Raw genomic sequence first — 13,266 nt, 5'->3', positions numbered from 1 at the left:
TATTTCCTTTGGTCATCTATGACCAAACTCCATACCTTGTATATGTAAGAGAATAATTGTTTTATTTGTCTATTGAGATGTATTTATTTATGATGACCATTCTTAAGCCACCTTCTAACATTTTAAAGGTAGAAATATAATTATTCACATATTTTATATTTTCAATGATAAGTGCACTAGCCTTCTTTCTGTATATTGATAAAAGACAAACTAGCAATCACACCTTAGTGTGTGATGGGTACATTGTAGATGTATGTAAAGTCAACTAAGTATTTGTCCCTTTGTTAATCTCTCCCTCTCATCACGTATTGATATTCTTATATCATTACTAATCTCTCTCAACATCTATGTCTCTCGCTATCTCTCCATCTTTATGTCTCCCTATGTATCTCTAACTTTTAAATCTCTAGATATCTCTATTTTTCTCCCACCATATATTGTTATATATGTATATATCTCCATCTCTCTCTACCCCTAATATATCTCCCCTATTTTTGTCTCCCACTCTTTATCTTTGCCAATCTTCATATATATTTGTATATATGTAGTTATCTATATATGATGTTTCTCTATAGATACCTATTGGTATCTTCTTTACTCATCCTCTCCTTATATAGCTTCTTATCTTTTCATCTATTCATTAATCCATTTCCCTATATATATAGTTCTATTTACCCATATTCATTAGTATCTTTTGATATGTGCATCTCTTTCTTCTCAACTCTCTTTATCTATTTTGAGTCTTGCACCACTTTCTATCTCTCTATCTTCTCATTCCCTATCTCTCCCCTTCTATTTTTGTCTTTATGTATCTAAACAAACATCCTTCTCTCCGTTCATCCATATGTCCTCACATTATTCTCGCATCTCTCTACACTCACTTTGTATATCTACCTTTATCTTTATAACACTTCCATTGACCTATTACATGAAATAAATAAAAATTGATTGATAATTTTGACTTGTTTTACAATTTTTAGCTAACTATTTTTATAACCAATGTATATTTTTCAAATTTTCTATGTCAGATTTAGAAGGAAGAATAATATCTTCTTATTATTCATTTAACACACCAATTTTATTATTCATAATTGAATTAAACCTAACTACTCTACTATAGAAATTTAATAACAATTCCAAATCGATCACCCTATTTAAAAATAAATAACAACACAATGAAAAAATAATTGACATGTCTATTTATCAAAATTTGATCATCATTAATAATTCTTCTATTGAAATAATTTCAATACTTTATATAAGATTTAGAATTGATCACCCAATTCAAGAATAAAAATCAATAGTGAGAATTTATTTTGATAGGTCTTTCAAGTAATAATTTTTCAAATAAAATCATCCTTGGAATATCCAAAAATGTAATCTATTTTGAGAAAGGTGTAATTATACCATTTGCATTACATGTATGGGCTACATTCTCCAAGAACCAATTGAACTCTACAAATTTTGTGTAGAAATAAGAATGTGGATGATAAGTTAGAAAAAAAATCATAGATAATATAATAATTTTTAAAAAAAGTAGTTATAATAATTTATATTTTGTAAAATATTAATATCAATATTCTGTATTGTTATTATATAATAAGAATAAAGCTTATATATAAATTTAAATAATAGATATATAACTAAAAAGATAGAACCTATCCATGATAAATCAATTTGTTTAGATTATGAAACATTTCTCAAGGAAATAATTTATATAATAGTGGAAATGTGGCTAATTAAAGTGTGGTGGTTGATAATTTAATTAATATGACTTGTGATTGAAAATGTAACCATTTCATTTTAACGCTTTACAATTTAGGTGTTACATATTTGTTTGTATGTTCTCTCATCAACCTCAATACAATGGATTTGACCATTGCAATTTTAGAGAATGATTTGGTTCTTTTTCATCTATAAAGTGTATTATTTAAATATCTACTAGTGGTAAAAGTGGTGATGAGTAAAAAAAAAATTTAAAAAAAAATTAAAAATGGCCACCTAGAGATGGACAAGTAAGATAGAATTATATAACAATCTATAAGAAGAGACATTTGTACAAATACCTTCGATTGAGCACAACCATGTCATTAAGTTAGAATTGGTATAAGAATACAAAAATGATAACACATTTACACAATCTCAAGCTAAATTTAAAAAATAGAGCACACATTAAGAGCTTTTGATTATAAGTGGATATACTTTAATGGGTACTCATTATAGTAGAACATAAGATATAAAACAAATTAAAGAGTTAAGGATTGCAAGGACCCTCTTGCCAGCTCCATAATTTACCTATTATCCACATTTGAATAAGGCCTAAAATGATGTGTGACAACATAATATACTTATTAATCACAATATGACCAAACATGACTATTTTATGCATGCTTATCCTTATGTTAAAAGCCCATATCTTATTTGTAATATTTTGTGTTTTTTTATTGGTCATTTTTTAAATCTATTAACCATTTGAAACATGGAAAATGAGTTTTGCACTTTTAATGAACAATTCATCTAGCACAAACCCATACTATTAAAGACTGGCAATATCGCAGTTTCTTAGCTTCCATTACTAGAAATGCAACACATAAAAAATGATTTTCTTATTGTGAAACAACTATTTCTCAATGATTTAGTCCTTGCACAAGTCTCGTGAGAAATTTGTTATCTTTCTTAACTATAATATTAGTAATGTTAATTTTTTATGTTTCAATTTTCATAAATTTGCACACTTTCCATTTTTTATGTTATAGTAACATCTACAATGATCATGTTTATCTCCATAAATTTTTAAAACTTTTTTAATGTAACATTAATAATGTCAATGTTTGATCTCCAATTAACTATCAAATTCAAGTAGCCAACTTAAATTCATAGTCACTTTTTAAGAGGCAAGAGCCTACAACACATTGTTTGCTTGTGATCCTCCCATATGCAAGGTCTTATGTTTGAGTCTACTTGAACTTAAGATAATAATTTATTCAAAGATATTGAGTGTCATTTATATGATATATTATTTTTTACATGTGTTATTAAATTATTTATAATATAATTATTCTCAAATAAAATTAACATTAACTAATTTTTAAACTTTTTGTTTAATACATTTATAATATATCCTAATTATCTAAAACAATTTTATATTTATAAATCATGCAATTGTAGAAATGTTACAATACTAATCCTTGCAGCGGAGGAATAAACGAAGGGGAAAGCATTATAAGTACTTCGGTCAAATGCAGAAACAAACACAAATGAAACACAGAATAATTCGATAAGGCCGTTAAAGACAGAAAATCACATTTGTAATCAGCATGTAGCAGTACAGTATCATATATCACGCCCAAGATATTGATGCGGCAACATGAGGTGCTAGCTAAGCATCCTGTACAACCCACACTGTTCCAAAACTCCATTTCCAAAGAGCCACAGAGGATGCTGGAAAATATTGCTAGGTTGTCTTTACATTCGATTGAAAGTTAATAAAACTATTTTGTGCATATCCTGCAACGGTAGCATTTATGGAGACTAGATTTCATTAAGGCACTATGTCAAATAGTTCAAGTGCGTTGTAAATGATTCCACTTTTAACTTTTAGTGCGAATGATGGACTTCATAAACTCTTCCAAAGCTCCCATTTTTGTGTAAGAAAATATTCAAATCTATCAGATTGCCCGTTGAAGAAGCAGAGGGTTCGAGCAGCCATTATCTTATATAGGAAAAAAGCGTCCTCAATAATACACCGGCGGCACCGTCCCGGTTATTCCGCCTGGCTTATCCAGGCCCAGCTTTGGACCCTACCGCGAGTCGTTATTTTCGTCCGGTTCTCCTCACCTGCAGTTAAATTTTTCCCCCTTCAGGAACTCTGGTAAACCCTAGCACCGGCTGTAACCCTAAGCGAGCCTTTGGCTTGGTTCACACCCCTAGATTTGGGCCCGCAGGTTTGGCTGTTCGTCTAATCTAGGGTTTCAGTACATTTTGGATTAGGTGAGTGAGTCATATTGCTAATATTTACCAAGAAATTCAGTAAATTTGGATTAAGTTATTACGTCAAATCGCTCATCTCACCTAGGGTTTGAGTAAAATTTTGCATTAATAGACATCTTAAGGCGTTTACCAAGCCCTCAGAAGAATCTACATTTCATGATCTGCGGCAAATCTGATAGATTTGAATATTTGAATATTTTCTTCCCTTTTCTTCTTCATCATAACTGCGCGTGAGAAAAACTGTTTAATGTATATATCTTTTCTTGGCTTCTATTGCCAGATATAATAGTTAACTCTCAGCACAGACTATTAGCAAAATGATTACATGAAAACATTAGTTGCTCGTGTATAGATGGGCAAATAAAGTCAGAATGTCCGAAGTCAGAACTAGGATAATAGGAGCGAACCTTGTTATTAGTGTGGCTCATAACAATTTATCCTTTTACAGGAAGCCTCTAGCCATGTTAACGTTTTCAAATAGGCCTATTTCACTTTTTATAGCAGTTAGCGGATTACATATATTCTATGAAGACCTATTCAAACATTTTGTAACAAAAACAGAGATCATCGGGGGTTTTCGCTCAGAAGAACCTCTAGAAACAAATCGGCAAATATAAAAATTATCTCGGTCCAGATAATATAGAAGGCTCGGGCGAGAAGATAGACTTCTGGTAAGAAGAAGCTGTCGAGCTTGATAACGCGCATGGAACATCATTAAAAGTCTCTATTAATCCCTCCAACGCCTTCACCACAATCGACATCGCTGGTCTGCTCGTAAAAGTGTCTTGTACACACCACATCCCCACTTTTAACATTTTTACTGCCTCTTTTATGCCCGTTTCCTCATCCTCAAGTCCCGGCAACACCAAATCTATTAACCTTCCTTCCTGTGTCTTAACTTCTAACAGTGAAAATAAGCCTTCGTCTGAAAGCTCTCTGCTTCGTTTTCCACTGACAGTTTCTATCACCACGATTCCAAAGCTAAATATATCTGCCTTCTCTGTGAAATGCATGTTTAACAACTCAGGTGCCATATACCCTGGTGTCCCTCTCATTATGGTTACCACTTCACTTTGCTCTCTGTTAACCAGCTTTGCCAAGCCAAAATCTGACACCTTCGCATTGAAATTTCGGTCCAGGAGAATGTTTTGAGGCTTGATATCAAAATGAATTATACGTTCTTGACATTCTTCATGCAAATATGCTAATCCTTTTGCAACATCAAGAACTATTTTGGATCTAGTCTTCCAGTCCAGAAAATATTGATGGCTCTTGTTGGAAAATATCCATTTATCGAGAGATCCATTTGGTAAATGCTCATACACAAGCATTCGATGGGATTTTTCTGCACAGAAGCCCTTCAGTCTTACCAAGTTAAGATGGTTAATTTTCCTTAGCATTTTCCACTTCTGTCCTGAACCCCTTTTCTCCACGTCCTGCTCTTTCAAGGCGCTTCACCGCTATCTTTGAGCCGTCTGAGAGATCACCCTCATAAACTGAACCAAATCCTCCGCTACCCAAAGGCATGCTGAAGCCATTTCTAGCATCCTGTAATTCCTGAAAAGAGAACCGCATCGGTAAGCAGGCCGGCCAATCAACTTGATCATCATCATTATCCTCTATTTTCTGCTGTACTCTATTTTGAGACTTGATTATCCATGCCCAAAATAAGATAAACAGAGCTCCACCCACAGAAGCACAGATGATGACAATAACCCGCGAGCGCTTAATGCGCTTGGACCTACACCTAGGCTGGATTTTAATATAAGCAGTGGAGTTGTAAAATCTATCGACTGGGCTGTTACTTTTCATAGAATATATATTGGGCTCAAGATAGAAATAACCACTAGAAAAATTGGCCCCGTACCTGAAAAAAGCAGCTTAGCAAGAGCAGTTTTTGAGGCAAAGTGTTTTGCATTCATCTCTTGACACTAACCCTGGCTTTGAAGAATTTTCATAAGCATAAGTAAAATAAGAAACGTGCTCCAGTTCCAAAAAGTGATGACCTCGGCGCATACTGTTCTGAGAGCACAGCAGAGGAACGCGCTGGACACATCCGAAACTGAGTTCTGTGACATCAGTCGGCTTGAAAGCATTGCCCTCTGTTGGACAGCTGCACTTACCATTCGTACAAACGCCATAGTCGCGGCATGTTCTTGGATAATCGCACTCAGCCAGTGATCTCGCGAAGGATGGCAGATAGTCAGGGGAAGATCTTCCTGCTGTCTGTACAACGGAGCAGAGCCTTAAATGTCCCTCTGAATCTAATTTGAAGAAAAGCCATCCTTTCGGTGCTGTTAGAACTATTGATGGCGAGAGTCCTCCTTGAGAATATATGTTCACAGACTCGTTCTCGAACTGGATATAAGAAAAATCCACTCCCGGAGGTGTGTCGGGAAACCTAAAATACATTTTAGCCGGTGCAGGGGCTGTAAACATCGCAAAGCTGTCATGAAGAAAGGTACAATAGAAAAGACCCTGACTCGTGTTCTTTATAGAAATGTTTGCAATTAGCTTCTGTCCCACCTTCAACTTCTGACCTCTTAGCAGGGTATCAGTGTGATAATCAAAAGACTGCCAGATGATCCCACCAGAGGTGTTATATAGAACAAGGTTCCCAGTTTCTTGCATCTCCATCCTTTGAAATACTTGTGTGGATGTGTTTGAGGACCACACGAGCGTGCCATCTGAGGTCCTTAACACAAGTTCCCCTTTGGAAGTGAGTGTTAGTGCTGCATTTTCTTGCACCATCCGGTCTCTGTTTGAACTCCACACCATTTGCATATCGGGCACCCTACCATAAGCATCTTGGAAAACTAAGAACGTTGCAAACAGATAGCCCGTGTCACAAGGGCTGCCATAGCAGAAGAATCCACAACCAAACTGCAGATTCATATCATTGTATGAGACATTGCTGCTAAGAAGGATCGGTCGGACGAGTACATCTTCGTAAACTGAAGGTGTCAGGAAATCTAGTGACTGGATATTGTTCTTCCAAGTTCTGCCTCCATGGGCAGTTGTGGAAGAAAGAGCAGGGCTCTCTGCAAACAGCGAGCACGATATAAGGAAGGGTGGCAGAAGGAGAAAATTTGAAAGAGGAGAAGACAGAAAACTGTCCGTTCTTATCATTTTTTTATACAGCAACAATGCCCAAAAGTGTGAGAGCGCAGAAAAGTAAAATGCTCAAACAATAGATGTTTTGAATTCAGAGAGCTTTAATGGCAGAAGGCAGGAGTTAAATCATAATGCCAAGTTCAAGACACCAAATGATATAGGAGGCAGAGCGTGTTTGCTTAATATTGACTAAGAAACAAAATAAGATGTGGACAGTATGGCCCTACAAAGTCGTCCCCAATCAAATAAAATTGCTTTTATTTCACTCAACTAAAGACAAGTGCATATCCGCTTTCTAATATATTTCTATATTAGGTAGAATTAACTGTCATGAGCCCAAGCGATGCCATGGTGAACACACAGTTCAAACATTACATGCTACTAGATTCTTATGGTAAAGTTTTTTCTTAGTGTGCGATATTTAAGGTTGGTCCATAGTGAATGTTACATAAGCTACATGGTGGATGAAAAGTTATGATATCTTAGCTCAATTGTAAAATAAAATTTAATCAATAAAAGTAGGACAATTATTTACATCATTGTTACATGAATCATCCATAATATTTTTATTGATTGTTTGACAGTGAAGAGTGGGATGTTTAAATAAAGTGTTTCATATCAATAAAATGAAATAATTTCTTATGAATTCATAATAGGAGACAAATAGATAAATAGTATCGATCTAGATTAAATCACTTGAAATAAATCATATTGAGCCTCACTAATCTTTTTAATACTTTTTAAAATTATACATGTTAATAATTAGTAGTCTCACCTTGGTGTGTGATTGGTACAATGAGGAAACATAGGAGGAGAGCAGTAAATTTGAATTTCAAAATGAAATGAAGATGAAATGCTAAATATTTAAGAGATAATTATTTTATCTTTGTTGAGAACAACAATATATTTAAATTTGAATCTTTTAGTTACAACTACCCAAGTTCAACATAAATAATTTTTGAATGAGCTATGCAACTCCTGCCATGTGTGTGCTTCCAACGAAGGTCCCCCTCATTCTCCTCCACCAAAGCAAACACAAGTGTGTCTAGACCTATGTCTTGTCGTTTCTATGCAATCTACTTTTGTTGAACAACACCCCCCCCCCCCCCCCCCCCCCCATTGGATAAAGGTGTCCTCATTTGGGACCCCTTGGCTGCTACATGATTTGGCTTTCTTTTGTGTTTCTGCATCCAAGGAAACTCAAAAGAATGCTAACTTATGGAAGGTGGAGATGGCTAAACTGGGTTGGAAAAATAAACTTCTTGGTCACAAGGTTGTCATGTCTTTGAAAGGGGCATCCAAGATTGCTCATTGAAAAGATAGGCTATAGATTAGCTTGTTAGACTCGCTGGTCAAGAATATCTCACTCAGGTTTTCTCAGGCTTTGGTGAGCCGCTTTGCTACTCTTTGACCATCCATCAAGATGGTACTAAGAAAACAAGTTTCTATGAAGTGGATATTCAAGGGCTTAGTTAGTGTCTCTACATTATCAGATGGTCTTTTTTAATTTATTTTTACATGTAAAGAAAGAAAGTGCTCCATCTTGGCGGGATCTTTGAGATTAGGATAACATGCATTGAATTTGGCTAAATGGAGACATGGGTTTAACTCAACAATGACACCTCTTAGTATGGTGTTAGTCTGGATAAGACTCCATGGTCTCTCGCTGGAGTTTGTGGATGAGAAGATATTCAGATGGAATGGGAAGTCTTTTGGAAAATTTATTAGAATGTATAGTTTTACTTAAGACAAATCTAGATTGGTGTTTACAAGATTCTATCTAAAGCTAGCCATAAACAAGACCTACATAGTGTAGTGAATCTAAAATCAAAATGGAGAGTGTGGACTCAACCCATCTCTTATGAGAATTCTCCTATATTCCATTAGATATTATCCTCATACAATCATCTTATCTTTGAATATCTTTTGAACCAGGAGAAGGGGAAAGGAACAAAAGACAAGAAGAAGGTGATAGTGGCAGATACCACTGATCTAGGAGAGTGCTCCAAAACTTTCTCCCTAAAAAATGGGGAAGCATAGGAGAATAAGGAGAGGGAGATTCATGTTGTTGGGGAGGAGAAGACAATGATGGAGAACTAACATCTCTCTCAAAACTTTGCTAAGCTTGTCACCTCTCTAGAAAAACAATGCAGGGAAGATCCTTAAAAGAATCTTGAAGAAGGAGAAATCCTTAAAGAAGGGATTCAAATTGTGGAAAGGACCCCCCTAATGAATACTAGGGCTCAAACTCCTTTGGTTGATCACTCCATGAGTTTGGAAGTGAAGGAAGTGGTCCTCCAAGTGGTGGAGGTAAAGAAGGGCTTTTTGGGGATGGACCCCAAGATGGTAGTGGGGGATCTTAAGGATGAAAATACTAACATGTTGAGTAGGTCTAGAGGGAGGGAGTCTAGAGAGAATAAGGAGAGGAAGATTAATGTTTTTGGGGAGTAGAAGAAAATAATGGAGGTCTACTCTTTCTCTCATGACTTAGTTATGCTTGTTGCCTATCTAGAAAAATAATGTAGGGAGGACCCTTAGAAGAATTTTGAAGAAGGAGAAATCCTCAAAGAAGAGATTCAAAGTGTGAAAAAAACTACCCTAATGAATATTGAGGCTTAAATGCCTTTTAGTTGATCACTGTAAGAGTCTAGAAGGGAAGGAAGTGGTCCTCCTAGTGGTAGAGGAAAAGAAGAGATTTTTGGGGATGGACCCCAAGATGGTAGTGGGAGATCTTAAGGATGGAAATGCTAACATGTTGAGTATTTTTAGAGCGATAGAGTTTGGAGAGAAGATGTGGGGGGAGTGTGATTCACCTATAAGCTCCCTAGTGGTATCCCTTGGATAATTAGTGAGAAAGTGCTTTCCCCATCTATACCATGACTAGATTACCTGTTGATTCCCACCCTACTTATGGGAGACTCTTATGAGGGGTGGAATATAATGAGAAGGAAGACACAGGGAAATATTATTTCTAAGGTCGAGAGACCTCCAAAGAAAACTATTATGATAAAAGAAATTAAAAGGGACATTGCTCAAGGTACTCATCTCACCTTTGAGGGTACCTAGATATGTAGGAAATGAAGATAATTTATTGGAATATTAGTAGTCTTAGTAGCCCGAGGAAGAAGTATGCTATTAACCTAAAAATAATAGAGCATTAAGGGGATATTATCCTAATTTAGGAAATTAAAATTATAGTTAGGAATTTAGAAAGTTGGGTGGCTTAGATCTAGCTTAATGCTAACTATTCTTATAGGGAGTTGACTAGTGATTCTTGGGGCATTTCTAATATGTGGTAGTCCAATAAGGGTTCAGTTAGAGAGGTTTTCTAAAATTCCCATTTTCTTGTAGTGGAGTTTATTGAGAAACATGATAGATGGCCCTTACTTAATTTTTATGCACCAAACATGAGGGTTGTAAGGCTTCAAGTTTGTGATGAGGCCTCTAGGGTTGTAGATTCTCCTTATATTTTTAATGTGATATGTGCTAGTGACTTTAACATGTCCCTTTACCCCTTAAAAAATTGGGAGGATTGGAGGATTAATTTAAGATCATGTATGATCTGAGTGACATCCTCAGGCAATGACCTCCTTTATATTGACCTCCAATGATCTTCCTCCACTTGGTCAACTAATAGAATGGGAAAAGATCTTATCCAATTAAGGTTGGACTAGGTCCCAATGTCAAGAAGATGGGACATGTTGGGACTAAAAATTGCACGCTTCATTTTTAGTCACATTTCAAATTTTTTGAGAAAATCAAGCCCCATAAACATTTTTTGATGAGTTTGTACTCGGCTGTCAGTATAATGCATAAATGGTGTTTAAAGTTTCTAACACCTTCCATTCAGTGTGTCTACCTGTTCCATGAAGTTAAATTGACATCCCAAGTCATTTGGAGAAGTATTGTTTTGAAACAAATGTCAGATTTGCATTTTCACCCAAGTGTCAAACAATGACAGGAGGTTGTGTTTGCTATTGAATATCTTGCACCTAGAATTGTGTCATGACTCACCACTTTGGGAATATCTAGTGTCAATACTCAAGAGACTATGTTTCAGATTTTGAGTTGTTTCATGTCCGTTTGACTAGGTTTTGAATCCCTCAAAGTTGGTACTTTACTGTTTTCACACATTTGCAAAATATTCAAAATTCTGGGAAGCCCTGTTTGATGTCTTGTAACTTTTGACTAGTTAACCCAAATGTTAAAATTCCTTTTGCGTTGCATTGTAGATGTCAGAGACTTGTCATGTTTCAAGCTTTAGCTATTCACAAATCCATTTGATCAGTTTTCAAACGCGATTCCAAATGGAATTTCTAATGTTTTACTAGTGTCGGTATTTGCAGATTGATTGGAACCCCTGTTCATGATGTGATAACTCCTAATTCATGATAGGTGAGATTGAATGGTTATTTTCTTTGTGTTATATATTGAAAATACTCCAAGTGTGTCAGTTTTTATGTCTTCACGAATTCGTCTGCACACTTTTCCAAGCCAATTCCATTTGCAGAAAACGTTATCCTATCAGTGTTTCAAATTGCAAAATCCAAGTAGCCTACTTTGAATGTTTTCCATTTGCGACCAGTTATTTTTCATGAGCCCAAATCATATATTCATACTATCCTCATGACATAGAACCAACATCGTAGTTTTCATTTTCCCAAGTGTCCGTTTGCCTAGTTTTTCGAGCCAAATCCAAACCCAATTTATTGTTTTCTAATATGTTTACTTGCAGGAAATTCTGGGAAGGCAAATTTAACGGCATATATCTTTTGAATGAGAATTCATCATGAGGTGAGATTCGATAGGGTGCAAGAGTGCGGAGCAGAGAATCAATGTGCTAGTTTTTAGAGCTCGATCAGAGGTTTGGGTCAATTTTTAAGGCTAGTCAATGGACCATCTGGCACCAATTTGATAATTTGCACAAACTCACAGTAGAATCGCCTTGGAGGTTTTGGTGAATGGATAATACCCAGGTTCCACTCATGCTGAAAGAGCTACTCTGCTTTGTTCGGCCTTATCTTACAAACTCACCTAAAGATGAATCTATGAGATATCTAAATGAACTATTAAGGTTCTTTGGATTATTAAAAGGTCTAGAAATGCTACAACTAAACTTTGGAAGTGAAACTTTAGAATGGAATTGCTTGCTAAAATCTGTGAAAAAACTTACCAATCTGAAAACATTAGAGTTGATAACTTTCTAACTAGAAGATGAATTTGCTTTAGGCAATGGTGGAGAGACAACTGATAATAGGTTTCGTATGGGAAGCCTTGGAGCCATAACTCAATGTCATGCATGTAAAACATGGAGGGTCTCAGTTTTTGGTACCTTGTGTCTAAATCTTTTATCTTTGAAAGCTTTACACCATGCCAGATCTAATTGAAATGGATGGTAGAGGGGTAAACATGCCAAACTGTAAGAAGTCGGCATAAAAGATCTCTAAGACCACAACTCACAGGCCATGTTGAATAAAGGGGTAGAATCATATTAAAACAGGGATCCTTCACACAAAAGGGCCGTAGTCTCTCACCCATTAAAAGAAGATTCTCCATGCTGAAGAAAAGAGAGGAGCTCGCAAGTCACAAAGATCTCCATATGCCTTTTAAATCAATGCCAAGCGACAGTCAGCATCTACACATAGCTTCACAAGCTCCCACGCAAATCAAAGGACCTCACATTAACACATGTGTGAAGAAAACCCATGCCAAGTGCAATAAAGAGATGTTTGTTAAAGAAAACGTGAGCAGTTCATGTCAAATTAAAAGAAAAGCTTCCCCTCCAAGACAAGAGTGCCCATCTAATTGGTGTGGCCATTAAAAACAAGCCATTCACAAAGGGTAGTTGAAAAGGAAAACCCATGGATTGAAGGCAAGGAATGCCCATTTTAAAAGGGTAGAGCAATGAAGCTGGCAGTCCACGAAAAACATAAGAGCCACCAAACAGAACAATGCATGTAACAGAGAGGTCCACATTTTTAAGGCAGGAAGTTTCCAATGCATGTAAAAGAGAGATCACGATATCAAAAAATGAGGCATAGATCAGCATAAAGAGGGGAGCTTCACGTCATAAGTTAGAAGAGAAGACGTAGCACAAAAAAAGAAGCTTTCCCATGCATAGATGCAAAGAGCAGACGTCTTAAGTCAAGCGGCAGGCATGTA

General features: G+C 35.9%; 1 pseudogene; it reads right to left on the bottom strand.

The window, feature by feature from the left end:
* Nucleotides 1-4,378: 4,378 nt before the first annotated feature.
* On the bottom strand, nt 4,379-7,127 carry LOC149547257 (G-type lectin S-receptor-like serine/threonine-protein kinase SD2-5; annotated as a pseudogene).
* Between the last annotated feature and the right edge of the window lie 6,139 nt (nt 7,128-13,266).

Source organism: Cupressus sempervirens, chromosome 7 (assembly GCF_028749045.1).
Source record: "Cupressus sempervirens isolate cs-2001-9-10 chromosome 7, ASM2874904v1, whole genome shotgun sequence".
Classification (NCBI taxonomy): domain Eukaryota; kingdom Viridiplantae; phylum Streptophyta; class Pinopsida; order Cupressales; family Cupressaceae; genus Cupressus; species Cupressus sempervirens.
The sequence above is the reverse complement of the archived record's forward strand: the minus strand, read 5'-3'. Positions and strand labels throughout refer to the sequence as shown.